This window comes from Neopsephotus bourkii, unplaced genomic scaffold (genome assembly GCF_033783945.1).
Source record: "Neopsephotus bourkii isolate Nb327-2 ecotype Australia unplaced genomic scaffold, CSIRO-AGI_Nbou_v1 NB_991, whole genome shotgun sequence".
NCBI classification, from domain to species: domain Eukaryota; kingdom Metazoa; phylum Chordata; class Aves; order Psittaciformes; family Psittacidae; genus Neopsephotus; species Neopsephotus bourkii.
In genome coordinates this window covers 893136-916448 of record NW_026901483.1, presented here as the reverse complement: position 1 = coordinate 916448, position 23313 = coordinate 893136, and the positions used below count along the sequence as shown (strand labels likewise).

Genomic DNA, 23313 nt, shown 5'->3' with positions numbered 1-23313 from the left:
TTGTCATAGGCTAACACTGGTAGAAGTCACTAAAGGAATAGGTTGTTATTGTGATTGCCATAAAATGGAGCTGGTTAAAGATGACTCTGATTTAGTATATATGCTGACAAGTATATTTATTACCACATGTCATTTCTAGGATGGTTGATTCGTTAAACTGTGGAAGTTCATAGGAAGTGTAATACTTGCAGCTTGAGGGAAGTTTAGGTATAAAAATATTTATTCAATGACTCTTACCATAGTAACAGTGCTTCTCTGACTAGTGCTGTGGCAAGTACGCCTGTGCCACTTTCCAACATTACTTCAAAGCTGATGCAGCCTCAATTTTAAATCAAGTACTTCTTTCCAGACTAACAAAAGTGGTTTGGCAGCTGTAGCTGCCAGCCCTGAATTACAAGCAAGTGTGAAAGAAGTGGTAAAGCACAAGTGCTTAAACTGATGAAATTATCCCTTTGTGAAACAATGGAAATTCTTCACAACTTGTTTGCTCAGTACTGAAGTGTTGTCTTTTCATATCTATGATTTAATGAGCAGCTACCTTGGAAATTACTGGGGTTTGGATGGTGTGCTTGGTACCACTTATGGACTGCTGCTTATCCATTGGTATTCTGGAGATATGAATTTGTGGAATTGCTGTTTTTATGGGATTTTACTATTTGCTCAGAAGTTCTCAGGTAGGGAAAAGTACTTGGGAAAAAAACAAAACAAGAAACCCAAACCCAAACCCAAAACCTATAAACAAAACTGAACCAAAACTGAGAAAGTGAATGTGTGTTATTCTTGGGGAAAGTACCATTTCATATAGCTAATAGAAACTTCCTGTTCAATGAAGGGTCTTCCACCACAATTAAGAAGCTAACTGAATAGATACAGATGAGAACATTATTTATTATGAAGCAGAAAATACTATAACTGGCAAACATATTAGGGTAACTAGTTGTGATCAGTTTTTGCATGTACAGTTGCTGAAAAGGTTGCTACAGAGGAATGCAATAGAATTGGTAGAACATGCCATGCTTATTTCCATGGAAATCTAGATCTCACTTTTGTAAAGCTATAAGTTAAAAAATTGAAAGTTGCTCTAATGCAAACAGGATGAAATAACAAGTAGGCTGCTTATAGCTTTAAATATATGTACTCAGCAATTGCTCAATGGGAAATTATGGAATTGAAAATGAAGATAAGTAGCATGCAGCATAGAGACTTCAGTATGGATCACCAGTCAACGAGTTCAACAATAAGGTATTGGTAACTCTAGGGTACATGAAATTTAATTATGTCCAGAGAAAGTAAGAAGGCTTCCATCACAGAAGTAATAAGTAGGCAGATGTTCTTAGCTTGCTGCTGGGTCTTAATCTCTTTTAATTCTGTTCTCTGTTCCCCTGTAAGGGAGCACAGAGAATACTAAACTCTGAACATTTCACTTCCTTTCTCTGTGTATAATGACAAAAATCTCAGATCTTATTCCGTGAAGTCTAGTCTTGAATATCTATTAGTGGACAGTGACATTTCACTCAAAACAAGATTTTTATAAACTCCCCTCAACACTGATATGCCTCTTCTGCATTCAGATCAGTTATCAGAAATTACCCTGTCTTAATGTGATGTAAATAGTTTATTTTATAACACAGCAGTAATGATAAAGAGACTAAGCTCTGATTTTCCGTGTCTTCAGAGGCAAGTCAGGCAGGCAGAACAGGCTTTACCTTTCTCCTGCTATCACAGAGTGACTTTGTACACCTTGAGCTCTCGGCTGAGTCTTTGCCTTTTCAGGTGGCAGCCAGGGATTCCAAGGATTGCCTCTGCCAGTGAACTTTCCCATCCTTGTTGGGTGGACAGCATTTAATAACACTGCTACCTCAACCAAAGCCAAGTGCCAGCTTGTGTTCTGAAATGATAGACATTAGATAAATGTGCTATAAGCTTAAAGTGTGTTTCCGTGTATAGCTTCAAACACGTCTAAGCTATTTACATTTGTGGTTTTGACCACAGTTTCATGACCACAATTTCATTTCTGTGTGCAGTTTGGAAAATGACCGTGTATAGTATTTAACCTTCAGCTCATCCTGTTGCTGTATCACCCTGGACAACGTGGGTGGTCAGATCCAACACGATGTCAGCCTCTCTGAGGCCACTTTTTGGGACAGCTTTCATTGAAAAACAAGGCAGCTCAGTATTTCTGCAAGGTTTTGCACAATACTGTGAGAGGATACCAGGTCTAGGCAATGTGGGTTGTGGATAATGCACAGTGAAAACACTCATAAGATCTGTTGTCTTGGTAAGGTAGTTTTGGGGAAATATTATACTATGTGAAGATACTTGGATATTGCAGTGAGGACAACTATATAAATACTTAGATAAACAAATTTCACAAGTTTGTGAAGGCAATTGTCCAAATTTGGCAAAATATGTGAATAGTGTGACTGTAAGCATAAAAATAATCCCAGTATTTGGGATTCAGTCAGTGAAGGTATTCAGTTGTTAAACTTAAGCATACCTGTAAGTGATTTGCTATTTCTTTATCTTTAAAACCTCACTTTTATGAGGACTACCTGGTGATGAAAAGTACCTCAGAGGCACTGCCTCTCTTCCCCATGGACCTTAGGGAAATCACCATCTCAGTGGAATAGATCTGTAAAAGACCATTAGAAGTAATTTAGGGAGTGGATGCTAAAACTGCTCAGCTATGAATTCACTGAATTAAACTGGTTGATAGTGTTACAGTGGCTCTTAGAATCACCACTAAAACCAAGACATTGTTCTGGCATTAAGATTGATAGAAAGACGAGAGCCCAACCAGCTGTTTATTTGTTAATGAGGCTCATAGTGGGGACTTTGGATTGTGGAATTCAGGAACGAAATGTTTAATCAAAGTAAATCACCAGTGTTTTGAATGATCATGCTGTCATCAAGTGTCTACTAGGACATGGTTGTCTTTTCCAAAACCTCCAAGGGAAGTAAATGAAATGTATCAGTACAGTTTAAGCCTGTGGCTACATCATACTATGAACACTCAAGGGATGTTTCAGAACATAACCACAGAAAGTATGCAGCACTTGCCAGAGCAGTGCTAATAGTCTGCCAAGCAATGTGCACCCCCACTAATATGTTGGTGAGAGTAAGAAGCAGCTAATATTTCTGAGTAAGGAAAAACATGGTGGTTTTAATAACCATGTTGAGTTTTACTATACCTGAGACTTTGCCACATATGATTTATTTTTTATTGTTATATTTGCTAAGGTCAAATACATCACTATATATTTATGTTGCCAAGCAGAAAAACATATTTGCATAGGTAAAACTTAAGAGAAGCTAAAATGTTTGCAAATAAGAAAAGATTGTTTATTTTAATCAAAGTAAATATAAAGAGTTAGCTATTCCAGTATCAGCAGTAAATTTTCTTGAGCTTCTTTCTGTAGAAAGAAATGCAGGAAAACTATTTAGAAGAGGAGAAAACCAAACTGTACATTCTTTTCTTCATGCTGCTACCTAAATTTGTGTTTAAATCCTGATTGTATTGGTTGTTTGAGGTGCAACAAGTAGTTCTCATCCTAGAACAAGGAGATAAGTATGGGTTATAAAACTGACATACATAAACTTATGGGTGTCTAGAGAAAGGTGAAAGCAATTAGGATCATTAAATGAAACCCACAAGCATCGGGTTCAAGCCAAATAAAAGGAAATAAATCTGTGCACAAGTCACTAGCAAAACCACAGAACTCCATTTCTTCATGTTAAAAATTGTGATCTTTGCCCCACTGCCTGCTTTATACTGAGGCAAAGTCTTTATTGAAAAGCAAAAAAGGGCTAACATATGATAACAAGTTTTATCTTTCAAAGCACAAAGTACTACAAAAATAGAATATGTATGTGAATACTGTAGGGTTACAGAGAAAAGTGTTCTTGTCATATTTGTGTCATTTTGGGTGACATGGTTTAGTGTGAGATGTTCCTGCCCATGGCAGGGGGATTGGAACTAGACGATCTTAAGGTCCTTTCCTAACCTAACTATTCTATGATTCTGTGATTCTGTATAAAGCAGCACTAGTTTACAAGAAGCATTTGTTAGCCATTTCTTTGAATCTTAGGTATGTGTTAAAGACAGTTAAATCTTTTTTATGTTTACATGGCTCATTTCATATTCCAGCTGCATAAACATGACACTCCAGGTTAAAATTGTCACAGATTTTACTTGAGAAGCTGCAGCACTGAAAAAAAATTATTGTACTTTTCTTTTTCCGGTAGAATGTTCAGGTACAAATCTTAGTTCTCAGGCAAGAGAAAATGTTAATGAACCAAATCCATGGGGATAACTTGTTGTTTTCTTCTATGCAAGATTATTCTTTTGCCTTTGGCTTCATATTTTGGGAGCATCAAATGAACTGCAGGTTAAATAAAGCTGATGTCTGCTTGTGCTGTGTTAACCTTGGCTGGCTGTCAGACACCCACAAGCCTGCTTGCTCATTCCCCCTCCTCTGATAGGAAGAGAAAATAAGATGGAAAAAAAAGCTCATGGGTCAAAATAAAGACAGAGATCACTTGTCAATCACTGTCAGAGACAAAACAGACTCAACCTGGGGAAAATTAATTTATTGCCAGTTGGGATGGTGAGAAACAAAGACAAATATTCTATGTACAAATTGGAATTTCATACAGCTGTAGCATATAGATGTACATATGAATACGGAAATTGTGCTTTAAAATCAGAGCAAAAGTGTGTTTTCCTTTCATTAGGAGACTTGGGCAATTTATTTGTAATCTTAATGTTAGACCTGTTAGTGTGAAATACGTAATTTGGTAGTTAAATCATAAGTCACAACACCAGCAATATTTCTAGACTCTCCCTTTCCCCATGAGTGCTTGTGCATGCTCTGTGTTGGTGAAAACATATCACACAGATTTAATTCTGTGCTCCTGCATACAATACATGTGAAGCTGTAGAAGAGCTACATATGTCACAGAAGTTTTGCTGTGCTTGCCCCTTCAATGAACACATTTATGTGAACACTTTTCCGGAAAGTGTTTCTTACCTCCTTGTGTTAACATTAACACCACATATTAACATCCCTATTTCAAATAAATCAAAATCCTATCTTTAAATTTTAGAAAAGACCTTTGAAGTGTATTGGAAAAGGCTTTACCTTTAAAAGCCTGGTATTGGTACAGACAGGTTAAAGAGGTTTTGAATTGCAAATCCGTTTAAGATGGGATGTAAAATAGGTTTACAAGCAAAAAGAAGTTTACAGTCAAACTACTATGTTTTAAGGTTTAAAAAGACTAAGCAAACAAACCTCCAAACTTAAACAAACAAGATCCCAAAACAGAGAGAAGAGTTAATTTAAGGATGGCAACCCAGAAATGAAACAAATACAAAGATCAGCAAACAAATTAAACCCAAACTGCCTGACTCCATCAGGTCCATTCATCTCTTCTGACAAATCATGTTACTGAAATGGGATGATCAATATTTTCAGTATAAATACATTTCACATTTTGAAGGTGTGTGAGTGTGTTTGGTTTGTGCTCCCTAAATGTATTTTCGAGTTAAAAGGTACCAAAAAAAAAGAAAAAAACCAACCTTCTAGACCTGTGATGTAACGTAAAGTCTGTGAGGCTCCCTTAGCTGGGAGACTGACATAGAGCTTACTGTTACCAGTTTGCAGTGTTCAGTTCTATACAGGTGTGAAGTGATAACTTCATGTTAGCGCTTAATCCATTGTAATAAAGTTCTCAGAAATTATATAATTGTAAAATAACCCCCAGTATACAATACAAATTTTCATTTTGAATTGTGATTGAAGGTACCTGGCAATTCTGAAAGTCAGATGCTATAATCAGAAAGAAAGGCCAGCAAGCATGGTGCGGTAACATGGGGCTGTCACTTATGATGTGTTGATCTCTGTTGTTTTGTTGATGTCCTGACTCTTAATCTTACCCATATAATGTAGGATTGTCTTTGAAAATGTCTTCAGGTTCAAATACAGATTTTGACGAACTTCAAAGATGAAAAACACTGCAAGCAAGCAAATCAGCATGAATGTAACTTCGTGTATCTGCTGTTCAGGATTTCATACATAGTAGCAATGTTTCAGCGTTACAGTTTATCTATACGCAGCAGGATAAAAAATGAAGGAACCGGATTGAATAGCAATGTGCAGTTATAAAATCTCTTAAATAACTAGGAAAGCAGTCCAGTGAGTTTCTACAACAGTACAGTGCCTTAAACAGTTTTTATTTACATTGTTGATATAGCTGAAGACATTGACATAAGGTGTAATTTAAGACCGGAACAGCTTAGATTTGCCCATATTTGAGCAATAGTATATTAAAATGGAGTAGTGGTGGCATGATGTAGTACAGAATGACTGTAGTAATGTGTCTAGTTGTGCACTGGCTTTTTTCCAGAATTTTGTTCCGATGAATGAGCTTTTTCTTTTTCTTGGAAGCTGTGCCACTAAAGCCGTATGTTCAAAGCTTGGTTTGTATGACTTTTCTTCCTTTGCATTCCTCAATAAATATTGCTATAAAGGCTTAAGAACAAAGGGAGGGTTACAGGAAATTATCCAGGCCACCTCCTTTGCTTTTCTTGCCTCCTGTTGGAGGGTGAGAGAATACAAAACACTATTATATTATCTCTCTGTTCATTATGAACATATGAATAGAGCAATTTCCTTATTCACACATCTTTACAAATTGCTAGCTTGACTTTCTGTCATTTAAGACTACAAATGTGTTTAACAAAGAAAGTAATAGAATCATTACAATTATTACAGGCATTAGGGTAATATGAAAAACTCACTGGCTTAATTAAAAGCTGATTACAAGTAAAGGTCTAGGTTGCATTAACTGGAAAATACAGAGAAAATACGCAGCAACTTCACAGCACCAATTTTAATTTTAGACATGTAAGAAAGCTGTTACTATTTTTAGTTTATTCATATTTATGATATTTTCATTTTAGTTTATTTTCCATATTGAAAACACCAAAACAACACAACAACCAAACAAAAAAACCCCAAACAAAACTGCTGCATAAAAGCTGCCCCCAGGAAAGGATGGATCTTCAGAGGACTAAGCGCTCTCAATGTAAATGCTGCAAAACAACAAAGCAGACACTTGATGCTAAGCACTCACATAGACCCATCAAAGTCAGTAGAATTAAGTGCTCAAAAATAAAACATCTGTTTAAGTGCTTGGCTGATTTGGGCTACAATTAAAGATTTAGCTCAGCAAGCATAGGTATAAACTTAAAAGTTGTATGTATTTTATTAGTCTTCTAGGAGCCATAAAATTAATGAAAATTTGCCTTAGACAGAAGTTTTATTAGGTCATAGTCAAACGATGACAGATCCCAGTGGCACAGTTGCTTGAGGTCATTTTCCAACACTTCACCAGGGGCAGTTCAGCCTAGAAAGGATTATACAGACTTTTATAGAGACAGCATGTCTTACAAGACAGATCTGCTGAGCAGTACCATTTTACCTATGAAGATAATACCAGGAGGATCAAGACCTCTTTGAGGTGACTTTGCTTGTTTACTTTCCTGTACAGGAGGTGTCATTAAGAGTTCATGTTCAATAAGAGTGTACAGGTTGCTTAGGATATGAACACAGGCTGCACAGGAATTTGGATTATTTTCTTTTCCTCACAGGTTCAGTATTCTAGAAGTTTGCCTTTAGGTCATTGTCGACATTCTCTTGCTAAAGACATTCTTATGAGCATTATAGAATTCTGAATTAGATAGGAGCGTTTCTTGCAACTTATGGACAAGCCAGGCAAGCTTGTACAGCTACTGTGTAACTAACTGTTCAACTAATTTGGGTTGCTTTTCTAGACGTGGGTTATATGTGTTTCTGCTGCTTCTCAAGTTGTAACAGGTTAAATTACCTTCGGTAGTGGCTTATGTTACATATCCTATTTTGCATTAAAAGAAACATTAAAGTGTTAATATGGAAGTGTGTTAGCTAATGAGTTGAGGAAATAGCTCTTTGACAGGCTTCAGTTCTTTCCAATAAGGCATGTTTTGAGGGAACTAAATTTTTGCAGTGAAGGGGACTGAATCAGTAGGAACGTTTAAAACACCTACTTCAAACCCCAAGTTCCTTTCTGTAATTATTGCATGTTCAGGCCATAACCTCATTCTTTGAACCTCATAGGTTTTGAAGAGCCTTTCACAGCAGCAATTAATGGATAACTAAAATGGATATGGATAGTCACAAATAGCTCAGAGAAGCAAATGGAACATTCTTGGCTGGCAAGATAATGGTTTCTGCTGCTTGCTCTAGGTTGTTTTTCTCTTCCATGTGAGAGTGCATTCCCATTGTAAGAAACTAAGGATTACCTCATACAGTTTTCTCTGTAGAGGCAGCCTTCATCACTGAAATAGTAGTTTAAGGCAGGTAATGGAGGTAAGGAAAAACATGCACTGGAGTTACACAAATTTCTCTTCTGTAACTACTGTGATCTTAAAGTTTTCCTATTTTCTCCTCTTCAGTAATGCACAGCTTTCTAGGACCACTATTAGTATTCAACAAAGTGATTTTTCAAAATCAACTGAACCAAATGGCCAGAAGTATGGAATATTTGTCATAAAACCTCAGAAAAGCACAAAGATGCAAGTTTCTTTTACTACACTTGGCCTTTTCCTCCAGAGAAGCTTTTTCCTTTTCCTTTATGTCCAGAGCTTTCTAGTGCTTTCTGCAGTTCTCAGTTGATCTGGATAATTTTGTACATCTGGTTTTGGTGATTTTTTTGATCAATTTTCTCTAGGTGAGTGCTCAAGATATTACAGTAATACAAGATTATGATCTTGTTTAGATTAAGATGTTGGTTGTAAGATACATTAATTTATTTCCAAGTTTTAACCTTGATATTCTAACGCTTGGTAAAGATTTTAATCCACAACTATTTTGCTTTTGCAGATGTAGCTGTTTGAAGGTCTTGCAGCAGTATCAGTCAAAATGGACTGTGTAGAATCAGTAGGATTAGTCAGAGCTCAAAGCTGCAGTCTGTGGGGGTGTCATTTCCCTTTATTCATTCACCTTTCACTTAAATGGAGTAATAACAACTTATGCTGGTGATGTGGCAGCCCAAGAAAGGGGAAAACATTGTTACCTTTTGAAAAGCAATAGGAAATATTGTTAATGTGGTAACTGAAAAGGATTTCCCACCGTTTATTTTATGTACAGATTAAATAGCTCTTTGATAAAATGCGTTCAGGAACATGATGTTTTACATAATGAATGCCTACTATTTACTACTAGTATTAACAGTACTTAAAATTTTGCTGTCAAAGGATGCTAGCACAGTTGCAGGTATTCAGTGAACACCTGGAATATTCATTATTCCATCTCTTATAGATATATATTTTATAGGAGCTTACATAAGCTGTCATTATAATCAGTGTCCATAATCTGTGATAACTAAGAAAACATCATAATTTTCTGTGGAAAATAAATAAATAAATATGCAGTTACCAAACTTGTCATTATGGAGGAGTCTACATCAACCTGCAATATTCACAGGCTTTTGCTGTTTGTCTTCTTTTGACTTTTTTTTAGTTCATGTTTTTAATCTTTCCTCTCCTCAGATGTAAATACCTACAGTGTAGAAGTCGCTCTCGTTAGGCAAATACTTGCTAACCTGTAGTATAGGCACGTAACTACTCTCTCCATTGAGCTAGTTCTTATTTGTTTCTATTCCTCAATTGATTACCTCTCCTGGAAATGTGTACAACAGCCAATTCTGCCAAAATTCATAAGCAAGTAGCTCAGTATCGGTGTTTGGAAGAACTGCTGTTTAGTGGGTTTGGCATCTGAAACCAACAGCCATGAAAAAATTGCTTTGCAACAAGGAGAGAATGGGAAGAAATAATAGGGATAGAAAAATGAGTACATATTTAGGGTCATCTTTCTGCTAACTAGATTTTGAAATGTGGATTAGCCATTAGTAGTCCATAATGTAATTTCTATGACTTTACTCCTTATGTCATTTTATAGCTGAAGCTTTTACAAGTGAAATTCAATGGTTTTTCAGCTTACAGAAGTTAAAGGCTGGACACTATGTGAAGAATTGTTTTTACTTGCGCATCTGTCCAGCATAAAATGCAGGAATGAAGTTTAATACTTCTCACAAAGCCCTCACTTGTCTTCTCTACTGCTTCTTATTCTGACAGACTCTAAATAATACATACAGTTCTTCTACCTGTTGTAATGACAGCTGCCTGACTGCTGCTTTTTGGGGAGGGAGGGTTGAGGGGGCAAGTCAGATATTAATTTTGGTCAAACAATATGCAAGATAGCAGCTAATGGGCAAGTTCTTTGAAACTGCAGGTTGCTAAATAGTCACATTCTTTCAACACAAGGAAGAGCCATATATGTTTGATATGTTTTTTGTCTTTTCTCAGTGCCCATCTACGGCTGCCTGTTAGAGACAGAATGACATAAAGCCTTGGTCAGGTCTAAGAAGGCTCTTCCTATGTTCTTACACTGGATTCCATAGATGACAATTTCATGCCTGTTAATAGAAAACCTTTCAGAGCCTGCAGTCTTCTTTCTATTTCAAGATAAGATTTCCAGGCAGAGGATATTCTTTCTTACTTTTCTATTTTTTCCTTTCAGGGAGAACTTAGAGCAGTTTTCAGTGCCTAAGGGGGCTGACAAGAAAGCTAGAGAGAGGGATTTTTTTTACAAGGGCATAAAGGGACAGGACAAGGGGGAATGGCTTTAACCTGACAGAGGGGATATTTAGATTAGACATGAGGAAAAAGTTCTTCCTTGTGAGGGTGCTGAGGCGTTGGCACAGGGTGCCCAGAAAAGCTGTGGCTTCCCCATCCCTGGCAGTGTTCAAAGCCAGGTCTGATGGGGCTTGAGCAACCTCAGCTAGTGGAAGGTGGAAGGTGGTTTGGAACAGGATGGTTTTGTTAATCTTTCTGTATAAATAGTTTTATTTGGAAAAGAGAACAAAGGCTTTCAGGTAAAAAAAACTAGCTTTCAGGTGAAGTCTTCCTTCAGATCTTCAATAAAAGAAGCAGACTTCAAAGGTTAATATAAACTGAATTTAGTTGTATTAGCTTATAAAAGATTTAGCTTTACAAACTTTAGTAGGTCATTTAAAGAGTTTCTATCTCTGGTATTTGTAAAGAATCTTAAAAATCATTTGAGATTTTTAATGATTACAGGCTAGTTACGGTTTCTTCAATTTTTATTCTACAGATACAGTTTTTTTAAAAGTTTCATGAAAAAGATAAGAATTACTAAAAACTAAACAGAAGTATTTAAAATAGATGACTTTTTTTTTTTTGCTGTTCCTAGAACAGAAGATTGCAGAAGTGTCAAGAGGGGGTTGTTAATGTCTATCAATAGAATGCCAAAATCTTGAAGACCATGCATGACAGGTGGATACTACTTCAGCTAAAACTGCAATAATATCTTTGATAGACTAAATAAATACGATTATATGTTGGTATAACAAACTTAATATTAATTCTGCCCTATCAATATCATCAGAGGAGGAATAGAAGTCTGGCTTTAGAATGCCCTTAAAAACTAAAAACATTTTCCTCTTTTGATGGCCTACCTTTTTCCAGCTAATCTACAAAATGAAATTTGATTGGCATTGATTTTAATCTAATATGGGTTAACCTTCCTGAGTAATATTACCCTTACACCTTACATAGGCTTCCAGAAAAGTTTTAAATAATCCATAATAAGGATTATGTTTAATTGCCTGACCTCCCATGTTTCATTGCAAATGTAATAAAATCTTTGTTGGACACTTCATAGTACATTAGAAAGAAAATTAATAACAGATGAGAAAAAACCCTTCTTATATGCAGGTGACAGTGTCCCCTGCATACTTGGACATCTTACTTAGCAAATTCTTAATAAAAAATCTGAAAATTCTCCAGATTTCTTTTACCTTAATAAAGGTCTCTGCCTGCTACTGTTTAGGTTGTAATTGTGTGTGTGTGTGTGTGTGTGTGTGTACTGGCCAAAACCACATTTTTAAGCAGAGTTCTCACACCACGTGGCAGACTGTAGAAAACCTAAATAACTCAGTTGACTGATACGACTTCTTTTCCAGAGGAGGTTTAATGAACCCATCTATTCTAAATGCAAGTTTCTATGGAAGTAGAACAGCATCATTACAATCTAACTGAATTCTAGAATAAATACACAAAATTCAGCAAATTAAAATTGGATCCTTTTGGTGGTTATTGAATTTTCTGTGTATATATATGAACTGAATTAGAGTGGGAAGGGGGACAAATATAAAATAAATTAATATACAGAAAGGTAACAATACTTTTATTTCAGCTAAATGTCCCATGTGTTTGATGCTAGACACTCTGTTGTAGCTATGAACTACGTTTAATGCCTTAGGAAGTAAAATGTGTTTAAATATTACGGTGGTAAAATCTATCTAATAAACCAGCTGTATTTTTGGCAGTATTATTTTTTTATGATTTCAATAAAAATAAGTGGAAATATAGAAATAATAAATGAGCAAGCAATGGTTTAATCACTTTGTAAGTTGCTAGAATGATCTTTGAATAAAGATCATTTCACTAATTCAGCTGTATCAGCTATTGTAGGGAAATTACAGTGCTGCTGATCAGGCAGTTCTGACAGTCCTCCTGCTCCCCCTCCAAATCCCCCGAATATGAAATCTTCTAAGTGTCTTTACTTGCATAACCTTTTGAACAACTGGTGCTGCTTATGTCATGTTTCAACTCTAACCACTAGTGGACAGTCTGAAACTATCATGATCACAGAGGGCAGTGGTGGTGCTGAGGACTGTAAGAAGTGGGAACGTGTAGGGAAGGATGAGGGATCAGGGGCTATCCCATGGATAGTGTGTGTGAAGACTGAAAGGAGTTCAAGTAGTGAAAATACATCCTCAGGAAATCTGAACTTCGTTTTTTTTCCCAGTCTGTTTCTGGAGCTTTGGGAGAGCAAAAAGGCTATACTGTAATTTTGCAAAGCTACATGAGCAATACTGTGCCACCAGGGAAATAAGAGACCCACAAAACAGTGAGCATGCCTGCAGCTACTGGTCACCCTGCATCAAAGGCACTGGTGCAAGAACTGAAGAGGGAAATGGGAAAAGTCATACACTTTCTGGTTTGAAAACAGCCCTGGTGGCAAAGATTTCTACTCAACAGTCCCATGTGCCTTTCATATTCTCTAAGACATGAACAGCTGGCTTTATGGTGGTTGGTATTGACAAGAGGGATTTATTTAAACTGAAGAGTCCATGAACACAGACTCAAACTCTGCTGTTGGAAGTCCCTGTGCACTGGGCTGGAGGAAGGAGTAGGGGATGAGGAGCAGCTGAGCCCTGGCTGCAGCCAAATGTTGCGAAGGGGATGAGGCTAAGGCACCTTATCCCCGGGCCACATTCAGTTCAAGACCAGGAGTGCATATGGTGCTGAATGCTCCCCAGGTTGGTGTAAGGTGGGTATGTCCCTGTGAGGCTTGCAGGATAAAATACTCAAAATCATGCAGTGCCTGAACCTTTCCTGGGTAATGTTAAAATTCTTGTCGTGAACTAGATCTGTCTTTGTGAGGAAGAAGTTCTATGAAGTACGTCTTTTAGAAACCAGAACAGAACACTGCCCCAGAAAACCCAAAACCAACCCCCCAACCTAACTTCTCTCCTTCAAGAAACCCCCAGAAAAAATAAAGCCACATTTTTGAACTAAAATGTCTAGAGAAATGCTGATATAACTGCAGGTTTCAGTATCGGGCATTGTACAGGTTTTGTGGTGTCCCATTTTCAAGTTCATATATCGCCTTTTCCAACCAATATCTTTTCCAATAGATATGTATTTTCCAGGTATAAAACATCTGACGTTCACTTCTTGAGAACCAGTCAGAATTATTTCAGTTTTCTAAGTTATTTCCTTCTACTCTCTGGTATCTCTGTTTAAGCCAGCTGGTCTGAGCACGCTGTCTTTTTACTTTACCTTATCATGTTTACTGTGAATATTGTAGGGGTTGGTTTGTTTTTAACACAGCTGCATTTTTCCAACAGAACTGTCACACTGCCTTGTACTGATAGATACCCTGACACGCTAAAGTGTCCACCCTCTTCTGTGGGCTGACGCTTCTGTGCAACTGAATGCAAATTCATGGATAATATTAGCATCAGTGCTAAGGAAATGGATGTCTAAAATCTAGGTCTCTGCTAGTAGATGGTAGCACCAGTGGTGCTGATAGGCCTGGCAGGAGACCTTTAAAATTACTTTTTGTCACCTATGAATCGCTCTTTATTTGGAAAACGGGTCTAGAATGCAAGAACTGGATTGTCTTACTTTGTAAGGAATTAAGGAATTACTTTTCTTTTATTACAGCAATGGTATGTTATCTCATTAACCTGTGACTTTATACCTCCAATATTGTCTAATAATCATTATTATTTGCCATGATATTAGATAGTATGTACAGTGTTTGGGGGGAGAGAGGGTGGGAGCAGAGGGGATGGACAGGACATGGACAGGCAGGATGCATGATGAAAATTCTCTCACAGCGGCGAAAAGAACAAAAATGTGTTTTCTTTACCAAAGCTAAATTTTTGTCAGCTAATTTTTGTTTTGTGACAAGTCAGAATTGTTCTGTCTATGAAACACATTGAAAGTAGCTGGGAAACAATGAAATGGCAGGTTAATGTTTGAGGGAAAATGTCATCCATATAAAACAAAGCATGCAAATGGGAATAATTGCGTCTGAGGCTTTAGTAAATCAAATTCATAAAAGGTCATATTGCAGAACTTCTGAATACAGGTCTATATTTCATCAGATTCTCAGCATAAGAAATAATATAAAATAAAAGGTAACACTTTCCTTATATAACTCACTTATGTGTAGTTCACTGGAAAATACACACAAGCAATTTAGAGGAGCAGAAATTTTGACCACTTGGGCAGGAGTCCAGACTAGTTTTGCAAGGCAAAGGATGTAGAAAATGGTGTTACTAAAGACTAGTTAGCCTCTTAGTTTGTGAAGTCTGTAAATATGAATTCTTCTGTCTGTCTTTGGTGACAGACTGCATTTTCTGGAAGTACAGTCTCAACATATTCAGTGTTTGGATCCAATTCAGAGAAAACCACTGTGCCCTGGAATAAGGTGGAGAGGTGAGTTAACTTCTGACCTAACCTGTGAGGAAGCCCAGTGAAAGGGATGCATGGACTGGAAAGGAAAGCATAGGAAAGAGATTGCAGCAGAACATTCAATTTAGGAAAAAAGACCATTGATGGTTCTTAATTGTGTTAAGAGACAGTCAGGCTAGATTTTGGATGCTCTTTTAAATCCCAAAGAGAGAAGCCTGAAAATTCAGGGCCTTCAGAATTTTAGTGAAGAAACATTAAAAATTGTGATCGTACTTTTCCTCATTTAAAATATTTCTTTCTACAGAAAAGGTTATGTAGTTACTATTGTGTTATTCACTGTCTTCAGTTTTTAATATACAGAACAGGGAAATTAAAGGGAGGAGGGGATAAAAGCTGAAACCATGTAATTAATTCTTTACTTTCTCAATTAGGGTAAATCCAATAATGTAAAATACCAAAGTCATAATTACAGTTAATGGTATAGCTGTGGAATGACTTCACTTCCACATTTTCTCATTACGAATTGACAATCATTTAAGAAATAAGTGGCACTTAAGATAGAAACAGCTGGAGCTGTCATCACCTCTTTCCTTTGTGTTGGCTGTCAGCTGGTCAAATTCTTATTTATGTTTCTCCATTTCTTATGCCTATGAAACAGTCTGGTGGCCAGTTGTGCCTTTAAGTGTGGTTTTTAAAAAACCCCAAATAAATAAAAGGCTTTGCAAAAGATAGTATGTCTTTAGGATTGGGAAAAGAGTGTTTGAGCATGAAGGGAACATCTCCTGAGCAGCTATACTAGCTTTCACAGGACACAGAAAACTGTTAGGTTCTTCAGGTCAAGTCTCAGTTCCCATCTCCATGAAAATGCTATAAGTTGCTATATTATACCAGGTAATATTATTTATTTATCTTTTTCATTATCATTTTTCCTTTTTCCAGTTGTAAAACAGTTTGGTTGAAGTTTTTGTGGCTTGTGAGAGCTTGGGTATTTTATAGCTATGGCATTTCAATGAACACTCTGCTGTGAATAAAACAACTAAAATTTTCATTAATACAGTAATATTTATTTAACAAGTAACAAGTATCTCAAGAGTAAGCATCTCCTTGTTACAGGGAGGATAACTTCCTGGTGCTGGTTTCAAATTTTTAGAGTGAACAAGAGTGAAAATGCCAAGATTAGGCATTCTGTAGTGCCAAGCTAAATGAACTAAATGAGTGAATCTATTCTGTGACAAATCTGACAAGTGCAGAAAAATTCATTCTTAGTTACTGATGCTTCTCACAACCCTGAATCTGTTCATCACTCAAGCAACTCAAGGCACTGTGGAACATCTGAGGGAATGGAGGAGGTTGGGCTTGTTTAGTGGGGCTTTTCAGGACCTTTCAAGCTCAAAATGATATGGTTTATTAACTTTTTCTGTTACCATTAATCTGTTCATATTCTTTCCATATCTTCTGTGTTGTTCATTTATTTCTTGAGATACATGCTGAATGGGACAGTGCAAACAACAGGTATTTTGGGGAGGTAGGTTTAGACAATATTGACTGGACAAGCAAGAAGCAGAAAAGGGATCTGTGTTAATACCTACACAGTGCCTATGACTACAGCATAGATGCCCACAACATACTAAGTTTGTGGTGACTTAGTGGGGGTACAGTTAGCAATCCCTAATCTGTTCTATAGATTAATATTCTAGCCTACTGTATGTGTGTGTCTCTCTGTGTATATGTATCTTTATACATATACTCACCTAGTAATCAGTATATGGGCTTACAAGGTTGGATGGTAATTTGCTATTGCTAAAACATGTAGCATAATCCCAACACTTTTAACATGCTGCTATGTAAAGGGGAAAGATAGCATTATATGCTGAGATTCTGCAGTAAATTACTGCCCCAGGACAGTACTTTAGACATTTCTCATCTGTTAGAGGAGCCGATCGGATTAAAACACATCAGCAGTTTATGGAGAGACCAAAACCTCATCATGTTGTAGATCTCATCAACATACAAAAACAGCGTGCAAATGGATGTGTTACATATATATGCCTCTTTTGGTTTATCTTTAGCTATTTCAGTAACAATCCAATCCAGACTTGGTTTGCTAATTCCTCTAGAAAGGTTAGCTAACTTCTTAAAGACCTCAGAATTGCCTCTTACACATATATGTTCCATATAATTATCTTATCCATATTGCATCAGGAGTAATTTCCGAGGGCAAATTATAGAAAAATGAAAAATATGCTTTTTTTTTTTTTTAACCACCTGAAGCTGTCCAGAATTGCACGAAAGCTATTTAAAATAAAATTGTTGTATTTTTAACTTGGAGAGAGCTAGAACAGTGATTTCCCCAGACACACATAAACTACATAGATTTTCATTACTTTTTTTTAACCTTCCTTTGGGTCTTTTGTACTACTCCACTTTCAGTGTGTTGATGCTCAGCTTTTTCTAAAAGGCTATATCTGAATAAATACAAGCTAATAAAGGACAAGGTGCAGTGGGACTTGTTGGGTCATAGAGCTCAGTTCCCTGCAATTGGAGGCAACCAGATCATAGAAATACATTCATAAATTGTGCTTGTTTTCAAGGTTTTGGCCATTGTTTTTACCACTGCTGCTTCTGTTGTGAAGCTGTTAACATTCTTAAACCCTTACTGCTTGGAACTGTTTACCACTGTGCACTAACAAACAGCCAGGTTTTGTACATGAGTCTTTCTTTTTTCGATTACTTCAAGTTAAGCTAAAAGAAAAAAGACAACATATTCAGTTTCCAGCTTTTATTCAGGGAAATTGCACTTTTTAAAAAATATTCAAGATAGAAAATATTTGCAATTATCTGCTGTGATTAAGAATCACTTTATTACGATGATTAGTGGCCATAATCTTAAGGTCTGACTGGTCTTTTGTCAACAGGGAATTAGTATTTTACTGTCTGACTGGAATAATTTTCAGGATTGTGTTTGTGAGATTCAGTAAATTCCCCAGACATAGTGTAAAAGTTACCAGTGGAAAACGGGTGAAGTGCATCTTGCTTTACCTAACATGCATTAATAATAAGCATGATGGAAAAGGCCCCAAAGTAAAAAGTTAGTAATAGAGCCACCAAATTTCCATATAAAACTGTGTTAATTTAAGGGTCCTATCTCAGGAAAGATTTATGTTTGGTCCTTGCAATCCGCATGTATAAATTTCTACATGGGTGGGGAAAAAGGTGTTTTATGTTCTTACAACTTTGTAATCACAGTCAAATCTCAGCAGAGCAGTGAGTTTTGCACTTTAAAGCATTCCTTTTTCTCCCCATGGGTCACAGAGTGAAATTTCCTTAAAAGTCGTGTTCATATACAGTTGCTCATATCTCACACAACTGAGTTAAATTTCCTTGGTTTAACCAGTAGCTCTCCTTTCCTTTCTAGTTTGTACTTTTTTTTATATCAATTTTGTATCTCATAAGTGATTTATAGGCCGTTCAAGGTTAAGTGCACGTGGGGATGTAATATAAGTGATTTCAACTTACCCTTTTAGTCCTTAGAAGAAAATGAAACACTTTCTTAAACAGTAGAATAGGAATGTATTGTGAAACCAGATGTGTATTATGTCTGCTTAGTTTAGCAGAATGTTTTTCATAACTGATACATAAGTCCTAATAATTGCAATGAAGAAAATAATATTTCTGTGAAAAATACTTTCAAGATCGTAAACCTTCAGGGATTTAATCTTTCATCCTCAAAACTTCATTACTGTAAAGATATTAACTTTGTAAAGAGTTTGATATATAAAAGAGTTACCGTTCTGACAAAGAACCTTAAAAAACTCACAAGAATTTCTGATGAAAGCATGTTAAAACATTTGATGCAGATAAATAATACACATGCATATTCATGTTTAAAGTTATTGCAAAGTTTGATAAGAGAGCAGTGAAAAAAATAACTAATTCAAGATAAGATTGCTTAGGCAGAAGAAAAACTTCAAGGTGAAATAAATACAGTAACATAATATAGATCTACTGGGGAATATCTATAGGGTCAGTAGCAATAAATACAGTTACCATCTATTTATTTCTTAATCTCTCAGATGTGATTTCTTGAGATGTTTGACCATTATTATCTTTACCTTTTACCTGTATTTTGTCATCATGGCTATGAAAGCTCTGTCTTTGAACAGAAATAATGTGCCTTCTATCAAAGTGAAAGATGCCAACATTTGTCGTTATTATCCTCTTGACTATCTTGTCATCATGCTGTCTAGAAACACACCCTTTTTATTCTCATCTTAATTACAGTCAAGATGCAAATTCTGCATTAACTTTCACAGTGAGAATCTTTTTATGAGAGAGGCAACATGTTTTTATGTGTTTGTAATCAAACTGGGACTGTGGATAGTTTCATCTGCATATTCTGAAATACAAAATGCAAATAATTCCTCATGCACCATCAAAAGAAATTGAAGACTAAGTAGTCTCTAAAGCTGTAATTCCTCCTATTCCTCCTTCCTCCATTAGTTCATATTCTTACGTCCTGTATTATTAGCTTCTTTTATGATGTAACCTGGAAAAAATGCTATTAAAATATCTCTTGCCAACATCCCCAAATTCAGTATGTCCTCAGGGAGCAGTGGATGGAAATGGAAAACATCAGTACTACTATGTAAATTCTTCAGTTGGAAAGTTCTTCTATGTACTTCATTCCTTTTAGTCTGGCTCATCTACCCTTGCTACATGCAAGTGAGTTGCTGCTGTAAATAAAAGCACCTTCTGATGAACAGTACCAATTTAAAGTAGTCATTACTCTAAGTAATAACTTAAATTAGTCATCAGCTGTAATGTGATGCTGGATAATTTTTTGTAATTTGAAAGGTCAGGTGCAGCAGAATCGGTTAGACCTCTAGTAGGTGGATTAGTATTGATACCAATCTTTGTGTTGAATATTACTCCTTTGAGTACTAGCTCTCTACTTGTAAGTACTATTCATAGCTGATGACGAAAAAACAAATGCAGTGGCATATGTAGTGATGACATACATTGCTATTACCAGTGATCTTTATATGCATGGAATTGAATAAATTACAGTAGCACAGTTTGGCATATGGCACAAAACATTTAGATGTGATTTGAAGATCTGGATCTTGTGTAGATACACAGTGTGTCATGAACAGTCTTTTAAGCTTTTGAATGTGTTGCTGAGCTGGGTCCTTTAAAATAATTGTCTTTGTTCAGTATTTGCGTCTGATTCAACCCAACTCTTCCTTTTAATTTAGCCTTTTACCACTTGCCTAAAGAGCTACCCCTGAGCTAGCACGAAGATCAAACAGCTCTTTATGTTCCTCTATTTGTGATGTTTAGACTTGCAGGGGGAGGGAAAAGACAATAGAAGTGCAAGTTTCAGAACTCAGGTGCTTCATATCAAACCATTGACATTTTTCAAACATATCTTTCTTGCTTAAAAATTATACCCTATAGTAATACCTTGTTTTAGAATAGATGCAATATTATACAGTGCTATGACTGTTCAGGCAGTTTGGTTCTACTGAAGAAATATATTGACTGGTATTGCAGTAAGATGAGCTCTATCAGAGACAGCAGCGTATAGTATCTCAAAGGAAGATCTGTGATTTACCATTCTCGTAGTTTCATCAAAATCAGAATTGTTCAGCTGTAACAACTGGGGTAACAGACAGTTGTTCATTTACATGTTCCTTGTTTGTGGTAGCTGAAAAACACAGAACTCTGTATTCTTAATTTTCCCTTACATAAATTTACACATAAATCAGCATACATAGAAATACAGTTAATAAAACTTAATCTGATGCTTTTCTCTAAGCTAATATGCCTATAAAATAGATTATCTAGGATATTTTGAGAGTCTTCATTAAAGGAACAAGGAAATTAAGTGAATCTGGGTTACTGTCATTATGCAAAACTGAAACAACCAAGATTTTTCAAGAATCACTTACTTTTACTTATATTGTATTGATACACCAATGCCTGCAAAGCACATGAAATCCAGTATAGGAGCTGTGAAGCATTTCTTACCTCTGCATAAATAAATTTCTGTTTTTCCCTCTTTTCTGCTTCTTGTGCTTCCAAGCATATAGCAACATTTCTTGGGCAGAAGGGGTATCTCTGGATCTTGCTGTATAACTTGAAGGAAATAGCTATATCACATTTGTTCACTTGCCTAGAAGGCTCAGTTCTCTAGATTACTGCCAAGTGCTGGCCTGTCAATGTCATCATCAGTTCTAACAGAGTTGATTGGATCAATTTTCTCACCTACAAATTAAAAAAAAAAAATTAAAAAAATTTAAAAATCACTGTAAAACTCATTTATGTATTTGTTTCATGCAGGAATGGTCATTATATGCCAAACTGAACTCTAATGATCTTTTCTGTATAATTTACAAAATGCTGTGCTTTGTTCCACATGCCTTATAGAACAAATTGCAGTTGCAGCAGCCTCTCAGTGCTAGAATTGCACCTTTAACCTTTTCTACCATCTTAAAATCAAGGAAATTTCAATATTTTGAGAAAATAGAGAAGTCAACAATTAACTTCAGCTTTAGATATATTCTTTATCAATAGCACACAGACATAGAGACCTCGAAGGATTGGCAAGTATTGTCTGTACAGCTTCACCATTACTTTATTTGCATGTGGAGCTCCCATGGAAGGTGAGCTGCTTTCCATTGTGAATGGAGTAACACATAAAACCATGAAATTTTTAGGTCAAAGATGTCATTCAATACTAGAGCTATGCGAAAAGTTTTATATCTAGGGAAAGAATGTAAATTGTCTAAAGACTGTTTATTAGCTGCCCAAACCCTTCCTACTCATGTTGCTTAGCAGTTTAATATAGAAAATACCCATCAACAAGATTAGAAAGAAATAACAATTTATGCTGCTTCTTAAGAATACAGTTTTTATAGTATCACCACACCTTTTGTTAACCAATATACATGCATATCTTTTTTGAGAAAAATTCTATCTGTACCGTGGTTTCTGTTTTAACATCTAAGTTTTGAATAGCTGGGCATTCCTTACTGTCCAACTTTATAGGCTAAGATTATGGTTAGAATATTAAAAAGAACAGTATCTGTGTATGCTTCGCCAAATTGGTCTTCAAGAAAGTTACTCTCCATCTAGTACCTTCTAGGTTGATTTTAAATTTTCGGATCAATACCAGGAGTTGAACTCAGCCCTGTAACTGGTAAACTGCATTTAAGAGCAAAACTCAACTCCCCAGTTTATTATGTTGCAATGAAATGAGTAAGATCTTGTCTGAGAGTGGCATGGTAATAGATATTTTCTCTTGGAGAAAAGTTGCTAAACATGTTTTAATAGGCTTTGCAGGTCTTTGGAATGACCTCAAAGGGCAGTTCAAAAGGTCTCTGCATAACAAAGAGTGTGTTTAAATACGCATATATCTCTTTTTTTTTTTTTGTGGTACAATGCTGCTGTAATTTATTTCTAAGTACTCTTAGACTTAAATTGTTCTTTCATATCCTATTGCAAACAATGTATTCTGTTGCTAACCTTTTTTATAATGACAAAGCATGAGGTGGTTTTGATGAAGATTCCTGTATTGATTGGATTGTTTTCAACTGATACCAAGTTTCTTGTGTAAAAGGGAACTCAGAAAGTAAGAGCCAAACCATTTCATAAGTGTATTTATGTAATTATGAGCTACATTACGAAAGATATTTTCTGCATTTCTTCAGGTTAGTGTCTGAACAGCAATTTTCAAGAGCTGTTCTATGTACTATTTTAGCAGTTTGATAACTATAGGAGTTCTTTATTTTTTAGAGAATGAAAATAATGTTTTCCATAGGTATTTGGCAAAGGAAATGGATGTGAATTAATTCTGTCCTTTAAGACTTAATTGTATCATTTACTGCCTTTTTCAGTGAGTCATTTGTTGGACAGTTAAAATTACTCTAGTATTTAATGAATCTTCGCACAAAGACTGCTTTTCTCCTTGTCATGGCTAAGTAGAGTGGTACTTTCTGCAGTCCAGATTTACTGTTGCTTTCATTAGGTATGTGAATTTTAGCCAGCTGAAGTATGAATGGGGTTTTAACAGACTACTTCTGAGTGTTTAGAAATTATTTCTAGATATAAATTTCACTGAAAACATAATATTCTTATTGCTTTATCTTTGTAATATTTGGGTGTTGCATTTATATTTTTCTGAAGTACAAATCAAAAGA

General features: G+C 36.0%; 1 long non-coding RNA gene across 1 annotated transcript in view; it reads left to right on the top strand.

Moving 5' to 3' along the window:
- The window catches only part of LOC133215622 (uncharacterized), a 216285-nt gene that overhangs the window by 94106 nt on the left and 98866 nt on the right, over positions 1 to 23313 (top strand). The window lies entirely within an intron of this gene.